Raw genomic sequence first — 9,359 nt, 5'->3', positions numbered from 1 at the left:
GGCCCCCTTGAACTTTGCGACCTTTTGCCACATTTCAGGCATAAAGATATAAAACTGTATTTTTTTGTGAAGAATCAACAAGTGGAACGACATTTATTGGATATTTCAAACTTTTTTAACAAATCAAAAACTGAAAAATCGGGCGTGCAAAATTATTCAGCCCCCTTAAGTTAATACTTTGTTGCGCCACCTTTTGCTGCGATTACAGCTGTAAGTCGCTTGGGGTATGTCTCTATCAGTTTTGCACATCGAGAGACCGAAATGTTTTCCCATTCCTCCTTGCAAAACAGCTCGAGCTCAGTGAGGTTGGATGGAGAGCATTTGTGAACAGCAGTTTTCAGTTCTTTCCACAGATTCTCGATTGGATTCAGGTCTGGACTTTGACTTGGCCATTCTTACACCTGGATATGTTTATTTTTGAACCATTCCATTGTAGATTTTGCTTTATGTTTTGGATCATTGTCTTGTTGGAAGACAAATCTCCGTCCCAGTCTCAGGTCTTTTGCAGACTCCATCAGGTTTTCTTCCAGAATGGTCCTGTATTTGGCTCCATCCATCTTCCCATCAATTTTAACCATCTTCCCTGTCCCTGCTGAAGAAAAGCAGGCCCAAACCATGATGCTGCCACCACCATGTTTGACAGTGGGGATGGTGAGTTCAGGGTGATGAGCTGTGTTGCTTTTACGCCAAACATAACGTTTTGCATTGTTGCCAAAAAGTTCAATTTTGGTTTCATCTGACCAGAGCACCTTCTTCCACATGTTTGGTGTGTCTCCCAGGTGGCTTGTGGCAAACTTTAAACAACACTTTTATGGATATCTTTAAGAAATGGCTTTCTTCTTGCCACTCTTCCATAACGGCCAGATTTGTGCAATATACGACTGATTGTTGTCCTATGGACAGAGTCTCCCACCTCAGCTGTAGATCTCTGCAGTTCCTCCAGAGTGATCATGGGCCTCTTGGCTGCATCTCTGATCAGTCTTCTCCTTGTATGAGCTGAAAGTTTAGAGGGACGGCCAGGTCTTGGTAGATTTGCAGTTGTCTGATACTCCTTCCATTTCAATAGTATCGCTTGCACAGTGCTCCTTGGGATGTTTAAAGCTTGGGAAATCTTTTTGTATCCAAATCCGGCTTTAAACTTCTTCACAACAGTATCTCGGACCTGCCTGGTGTGTTCCTTGTTCTTCATGATGCTCTCTGCGCTTTTAACGGACCTCTGAGACTATCACAGTGCAGGTGCATTTATACGGAGACTTGATTACACACAGGTGGATTGTATTTATCATCATTAGTCATTTAGGTCAACATTGGATCATTCAGAGATCCTCACTGAACATCTGGAGAGAGTTTGCTGCACTGAAAGTAAAGGGGCTGAATAATTTTGCACACCCAATTTTTCAGTTTTTGATTTGTTAAAAAAGGTTGAAATATCCATTAAATGTCGTTCCACTTCATGATTGTGTCCCACTTGGTGTTGATTCTTCCCCAAAAAATACAGTTTTATATCTTTGTTTGAAGCCTGAAATGTGGCAAAAGGTCGCAAAGTTCAAGGGGGCCGAATACTTTCGCAAGGCACTGTATACACACAGTGCCTTCGGCGAGTATTCCGACCCCATCACCTTTTCCAAATTTTGTTAGGTTACAGCCTTATTCTAAAATTCATTAAATGTTAATTTTCCCCCAATCTACACACAATACCCTGTCATGACGTGGCCCTCTTTGGGTATAGCGAGTACCCTCCCCCTCTATCTCACCACCTCTCTCTTTCCCCTACACCCAGGCTCTGTTATCTCAGGTCGTAAATTCCTAGAGAAGACTCTCCTGAGGGCCAGGCAGTATAGCGAGAGAGGGTTTCACAGTAGAACAAAGGAACTTCTTCTACATCACAGAACTTGAGAACTGAACAATATCCATGTTTTGGAGGATGTGTAAACAGTCGGTGGAGAAGCCAGCTATGACCGGTCTGTTTTGTTTAATGTTTGTGACCTCACGAGAGACAATACAACCACATTACCATAACTCTGTTTATACAAGAGCCTCCGTTATGAGGTTTGAGTCTAATTAATGGATTAAATGAATGAGTAAAGATGAAACTATTTGTGAAATTAAGTAATGTGATTTTAAACTGTTTAATGAAAGGGAATCCAATTCCCTTTAAAGTTGAACTAAGTCATTGGCCCGCCCCATGAGTACAGACATTGATCTGGCTCATGGGACAGCCCATTTTACTGTTCCGAATAAAAAACCCACCTGGAGATATCCTCTTCAGACCATGCCTACCTCGGTCAGCTGAGGGAGCTAAGGTTGAGTAGAGACCACAAGAATATCAGTATAAGCTAAGGTTGTAATGGTTGTTGAAACACTGAGACTATCGATTCCGACAGAAAAAGAGCAACTCTTCGATACTAATTACTAGTCTGCAGCTAGGAATTATGTACCATTGAATGCGAAGACCGACAACCGCCGAAACATCTATCCTATAAGAACATTTCTGAATTGGACTCTGAAGTATCCATTCTAACTACGAAAGACTCCTTGGAAGCAGATGGAGAGACAAGCAGATGAACTTTCCAACAGAAAGACGGACGATTCCAACAGAGATCACGACGACACACTGAGCGTAAATATATACACTGCTCAAAAAAATAAAGGGAACACTTAAACAACACATTGTAACTCCAAATCAATCACACTTCTGTGAAATCAAACTGTCCACTTAGGAAGCAACACTGATTGACAATACATTTCACATGCTGTTGTGCAAATGGAATAGACAACAGGTGGAAATTACAGGCAATTAGCAAGACACCCCCAATAAAGGAGTGGTTCTGCAGGTGGTGACCACAGACCACTTCTCAGTTCCTATGCTTCCTGGCTGATGTTTTGGTCACTTTTGAATGCTGGCGGTGCTTTCACTCTAGTGGTAGCATGAGACGGAGTCTACAACCCACACAAGTGGCTCAGGTAGTGCAGCTCATCCAAGATGGCACATCAATGTGAGCTGTGGCAAGAAGGTTTGCTGTGTCTGTCAGCGTCGTGTCCAGAGCATGGAGGCACTACCAGGAGACAGGCCAGTACATCAGGAGACGTGGAGGAGGCCGTAGGAGGGCAACAACCCAGCAGCAGGACTGCTACCTCCACCTTTGTGCAAGGAGGAGCAGGAGGAGCACTGCCAGAGCCCTGCAAAATGACCTCCAGCAGGCCACAAATGTGCATGTGTCTGCTCAAACGGACAGAAACAGACTCTATGAGGGCCCGACGTCCACAGGTGGGGGTTGTGCTTACAGCCCAACACCGTGCAGGACGTTTGGCATTTGCCAGAGAACACCAAGATTGGCAAATTCGCCACTGGCGCCCTGTGATCTTCACAGATGAAAGCAGGTTCACACTGAGCACATGTGACAGACATGACAGAGTCTGGAGACGCCATGGAGAATGTTCTGCTGCCTGCAACATCCTCCAGCATGACCGGTTTGGCGGTGGGTCAGTCATGGTGTGGGGTGGCATTTCTTTGGGGGGCCACACAGCCCTCCATGTGCTCGCCAGAGGTAGCCTGACTGCCATTAGGTACCGAGATGAGATCTTCAGACCCCTTGTGAGACCATATGCTGGTGCGGTTGGCCCTGGGTTCCTTCTAATGCAAGACAATGCTAGACCTCATGTGGCTGGAGTGTGTCAGCAGTTCCTGCAAGAGGAAGGCATTGATGCTATGGACTGGCCCTCCCGTTCCCCAGACCTGAATCCAATTGAGCACATCTGGGACATCATGTCTCACTCCATCCACCAACACCACGTTGCACCACAGACTGTCCAGGAGTTGGGTGATGCTTTAGTCCAGGTCTGGGAGGAGATCCCTCAGGAGACCATCCGCCACATCATCAGGAGCATGCCCAGGCGTTGTAGGGAGGTCATACAGGCACGTGGAGGCCACACACACTACTAAGCCTCATTTTGACTTGTTTTAAGACATTACATCAAAGTTGGATCAGCCTGTAGTGTGGTTTTCCACTTTAATTTTGAGTGTGACTCCAAATCCAGACCTCCATGGGTTGCTAAATTTGATTTCCATTGATAATTTTTGTGTGATTTTGTTGTCAGCACATTCAACTATGTAAAGAAAAAAGTATTTAATAAGAATATTTCATTCATTCAGATCTAGGATGTGTTCTTTTAGTGTTCCCTTTATTTTTTTGAGCAGTGTATATTGATTGCAATTATTCCAGAATGAGTGAGCGTTCACGTGCAAAGGATTAGCATTTCAATCAATATAATTATCAACTGTGTAGTGACTTTTGTCTTTTGCGCCCTTCTCAGTCCACACCCACTTATTTTTGTCTACCAAGTCGTCATATCGGCTTAGCCCACTAGGGAAACTCCCCTATCATTTCATTGTAACCATATCTACTGTGTTGTTTGTTATGCATTTCTGTGATTATTTAGCTAGTCAATAAATGATTAAGACAATTGATGTATGGATGATTCATAATGAAGGCTGGGTTCGTGCAGATAACCAACAACTTATGTAATTTAGAATGAGACTAACGTGAGGTAAAGAATAATTAATTAATTAGAAGACTAATTGATCAGATATTAAAATATCAGAAAAGTTATATTAGGAAAATTATAACTTTGTAAACTGAAGGTTTTCCTTGGTGCCCCAACTTCATAGTTAATTACATTTACATGATTAGTTTAATCACGTAATAATAATTACAGAGAATTGATTTGATAAAATAACAGTCTTCAATTTAATGATGCCAAAGACACGACAACCCCATAATGACAAAGAAAAGACAGATTTAGACATTTTTGCAAATGTATTAATAATAAACTGAAATATTACATTTACATAAGTATTCAGACCCTTTACTCAGTACTTTGCTGGAGCACCTTTGGCGGCAATTATAGACTTGAGTCTTCTTGGGTCTGACGCTACAAGCTTGGCGCACCTGTATTTGAGGAGTTTCTTCCATTCTTCTCTGCAGATCCTCTCAAGCGCTGTCAGGTTGGATGGGGAGCATCACTGCACAGCTATTTTCAGGTCTCCAGAGATTTTTAATCGGGTTCAAGTCCAGGTTCTGGCTGGTCCACTCAAGGACATTCAGTGACTTGTCCCAAAGTCACTCCTTTGCTGTGTGCTTAGGGTTGGAAGGTTCTCCCATCTCCACAGAGGAACTCTGGAGCTATGTCAGAGTGACCATCAGGTTCTTGGTCACCTCCCTGCCCAAGGCCCTTCTCCCCCGATTGCTTAGTTTGGCCGGGCAGCCAGCTCTAGGAAGAGTTGGTGGTTCCAAACTTCTTCAATTTAACAATGATGGAGGTCACTGTGTTCTTGGGGACCTTCAATGCTGCAGAAGTCTTTTGGTAACCTTCCACAGATCTATGCCTCGACACAATCCTGTCTCGGAGTTCTACGGACAATTCCTTCAACCTCATGGCTTTGTTTTTGCTCTGACATGCATTGTCAACTGTGGGACCTTATATAGACTGGTATGTGCGTTTCCAAATCATGTCCAATCAATTGAATTTACCATGGGTGGACTCCAATCAAGTTGTAGAAACATCTCAAGGATGATAAATGGAAACAGGATACACCTGAGCTCAATTTCGAATCTCAAAGCAAAGGGTCTGAATACTTATGTAAATAAGTTGCAGTCTGTTTTGGAATGGGTGGTCAGTCTCTCTTGGCTAAGAGTTGAGGAGAGACTGACTGCATCACTTCTTCTTCTTTTTATAAGAAACATTAATGTGTTGAAAATCCCAAATGGTTTGCATAGTCAACTTACACACAGCTCTGACACACACACTTATCCCACCAGACATGCCACCAGGGGTCTTTTCAGTCCCCAAATCAAGAACAAATTCAAGAAAGCATACAGTATTATATAGAGCCCTAATTGCATAGAACTTGCTCAAATAAACAGCAAAAAAAAACAGATAATGCAACACCTCACGGCACAACGCCTCTCCCCTATTTGACCTAGATAGTTTGTGTGTATGCATTGATATGTAGGCTATGTGTGTCTTTAAAGAAAATGTATGTAGTTCTGTCCTTGAGCAGTTCTTGTCTAATGATGTTCTGTATCATGTAATTCTGTTTTGTATGGACCCCAGGAAGAGTAGCTGCTGCTTATGCAACAGCTAATGGGGATCCTAATTAAATACCAAAAATACCAAATATTCATGATAAAGATCATTTCTTTGCCACATTTTTTTCAGTTTTACTTTAGTGCCTTATTGCAAAAATATATATATATTTTTTATTCTGTAAAGGCTTCCTTTTTTCACTCTGTCATTTAGGTTAGTATTGTGGAGTAACTACAATTTTGTTGATCCATCCTCACTTTTCTCCTATTAAACTTTTTTTATTTGTATTTATTTATATCATTATTATTATTATTATTTTAAATCTTCCCAATTGGTAGTTACAGTCTTGTCCCATCGCTGCAACTCCACTACGGACTCGGGAGAGGCGAAGGTCGAGAGCCATGCATCCTCCCTGCCAAGCTGCACTGCTTCTTGACTCACTGCTCACTTAACCCAAAAGCCAGCCACAACAATGTGTCGGAGGAAACACCGTCCAGACGGTGACTGAAGTCAGCTTGCAGGAGCCGGGCCCGACACAAGGCCAAACCCTCCCCTAACCCGGACAATGCTGGGCCAATTATGCGCTGCCTCATGGGTTTCCTGGTCACGACCGACTGTGACACAGCCTGGAATCGAACCCAGGTATGTAGTGACGCCTTATACCCCTGTGCTACTCGGGAGGCCAACTCTGTAACTGTTTTAAAGTCACCATTGGCCTCATGGTGAAATCCCAGAGTGGTTTCCTTCCTTTCTGGCAACTGAAATTAGAAGGACGTCTGTATATTTGTCGTGATTGTGTGTATTTATACACCATCCAAAGTGTAATTAATAACTACCCTATGCTCAAAGGGACATTCAATGTCTGTTGTTTTTTACCCATCTACCAATAGGTGCCCTTCTTTTTGAGGCATTGGAAAACCTCCCTGGTCTTTGTGGTTGAATCTGTGTTTGAAATTCACTGAGGGACCTTAGAGATAATTGTATGTGTGGGGTACAGAGATGAGGTAGTCATTCAAAAATCATGTTAAACACTATTATTGCACACAGAGTGAGTCCATGCAACTTATGTGAGATGTTTTCTCCTGAACTTATTTAGGCTTGCCATAACAAAAGGGTTGAATACTTATTGACTCAAGACATTTCAGCTTTTCATTTTTTATTAATTTGTAAATATTTCCAGAAACATAATTCCACTTTGATTTTAAAAGGTATTCTGTTTAGGTCAGTGACACAACATCTCAATTTAACCCATTTGAAATTCAGGCTGTAACACAACAAAATGTGGAACAAGTCCAGGATACTTTCTGAAGGCATTGTATGTGTGCGTCTGTTGTCGTGTCAGTGTAAGTATGTGCGGGTAGAGTCCAGTGTGTGTGCATAGAGTCAGTGCAAGAGTCTTAGTGCAAAAAAGGGTCAATGCAGGTAGTCCGGGTAGCCATTTGATTAGTTATTTAGCAGTCTTGTTTAGAAGTCTTGTGGCTTGCGAGTAGGAGCTGTTCAGAGTCCTGTTGGTTTCAGACTTGGTGTATTGGCACTGCTTGACGTGTGGTAGCAGAGGGAACCGTCTGTGGCTTGGGTAGCTGGAGTCTTTGAAACATTTTTGGGCTTCCTCTGACATCACCTGGTATAGAGGTCCTGGATGGCAGGGAGCTCAGCCCCAGTGATGTACTGGGTCGTACGCACTACCCTCTGCAGCGCCTTGCGGTCGAATGCCAAGCCGTTGTCATACCAAGCATTGATGCAGTCAGTCAAGATACTCCTGATGGTGCAGCTGTATAACGTTTTGAGGATCTGAGGGCCCATGAGGAACTTGAAGCTCTCGACCCTCTCCACTACATCCCCTTTGATGTGAATGGTGGCGTGCTGTGTGCAGAGTTGACAGCTCAACTGCATCGCTCACAGAAAGAAAAGACAACCTGTCGCTCCAAATTCGCTTCATTCATTAAAATCCCCATTTAACAAACACACATCTATTTTTGTGACTACCTGGACCTACCATTTGGTTTTGAAGTATTGAAACCAAACCATATGATTTAAATAAAAATTATTTTAATAAACAACATGAAAAACAGACTGTAAGAAGCACTCATCATTTCAAATAGTCTACATCTCGTATTAAACATCATGTAAACACTCTAAATAGATCCGGTGCCAGACAGGGAGCAAAAGAAGGAACTAAACTGAATCATTTAGGCTATATTATTAGCCTGTTATTTCAATTAATTCAAGGCTCTAGCCTACAAATAAATACATTGTGAAGCATATGCAAGTGCAACAGACTCGGCTGGCAGGAACATTATGTGCTCAGCATTTAAACAACATTTCGTTGTAGTAAATCATTTTAGTCTATAAATGTGAATTACTGTGACTTAGAATTAAATGAAAATTGCTTTATTCGGCTCAGTCTGCAGTGCCTTGGAATTCACTTTTAGAAACACGAGTTTGTCCAGGGTCTGTGGCTTCAGGTTCATGCAATGGTGCCTGGAGAGCAGGCCGGCAGTGGAGAATACCGTCTCTGTATGGAACCATACTATGAATGCTAAACACCCTTCGGGCCACTCTTGCCAGGCTGGGCAGGGATGCAGACTTGTTTTTGGCAACAAAACAAAAAGATTTAGGCTAAATAACCCTATCAAAACGGATAGCTCCTTGAAAGAGGTCATGTCAGGCTTATCGGGACAAAATCAATGATAGCCTATTGTATTGATAATATAACGAAAATGAATTAAACGTTTAAGAGATTTGATTATTTGTTTATAAATACTTTGCTATAGTGACAGACACACTTAGATAGCTATCCACCTCGTTCCATTCTGTTAGCATGTGCACTTAGTACATCATTATGTTTCTTTATGAAAATATTTAGCAAACTCCATGACTGTAGCTAAAGCAAAAATCAAATGTATTTATAAAGCCCTTCTTACATCAGCTGATATTTCAAAGTGCTGTACAGAAACCCAGCCTAAAACCCAAAACAGCAAGCAATGCAGGTGTAGAAGCACCGCGGCTAGGAAAACCCCCCTAGAAAGGCCAGAACCTAGGAACAAACCTAGAGAAGAAAGCAAGTGGCTATTGTAGCACACAATTAGCCTACAAATGCATGCTGGGCCGGGCATGCCATGAGCTTGTAAAGTGATGGCTTTTAATAGTACTGGAGCGAAATTGGAGAGGGCAAGAAAGCCAATGCTCCAGTATTTGGGAAACTCGCTCTGCGCTCGATTCAAATTGGGCACGCTCTCCAGCTCGGCTCCGCTGTGCTCCGGTATGGTCAC

The sequence above is a fragment of the Oncorhynchus kisutch genome, linkage group LG25 (assembly GCF_002021735.2).
Source record: "Oncorhynchus kisutch isolate 150728-3 linkage group LG25, Okis_V2, whole genome shotgun sequence".
Taxonomy (NCBI): domain Eukaryota; kingdom Metazoa; phylum Chordata; class Actinopteri; order Salmoniformes; family Salmonidae; genus Oncorhynchus; species Oncorhynchus kisutch.
Note: the sequence above shows the minus strand (reverse complement) of the source record.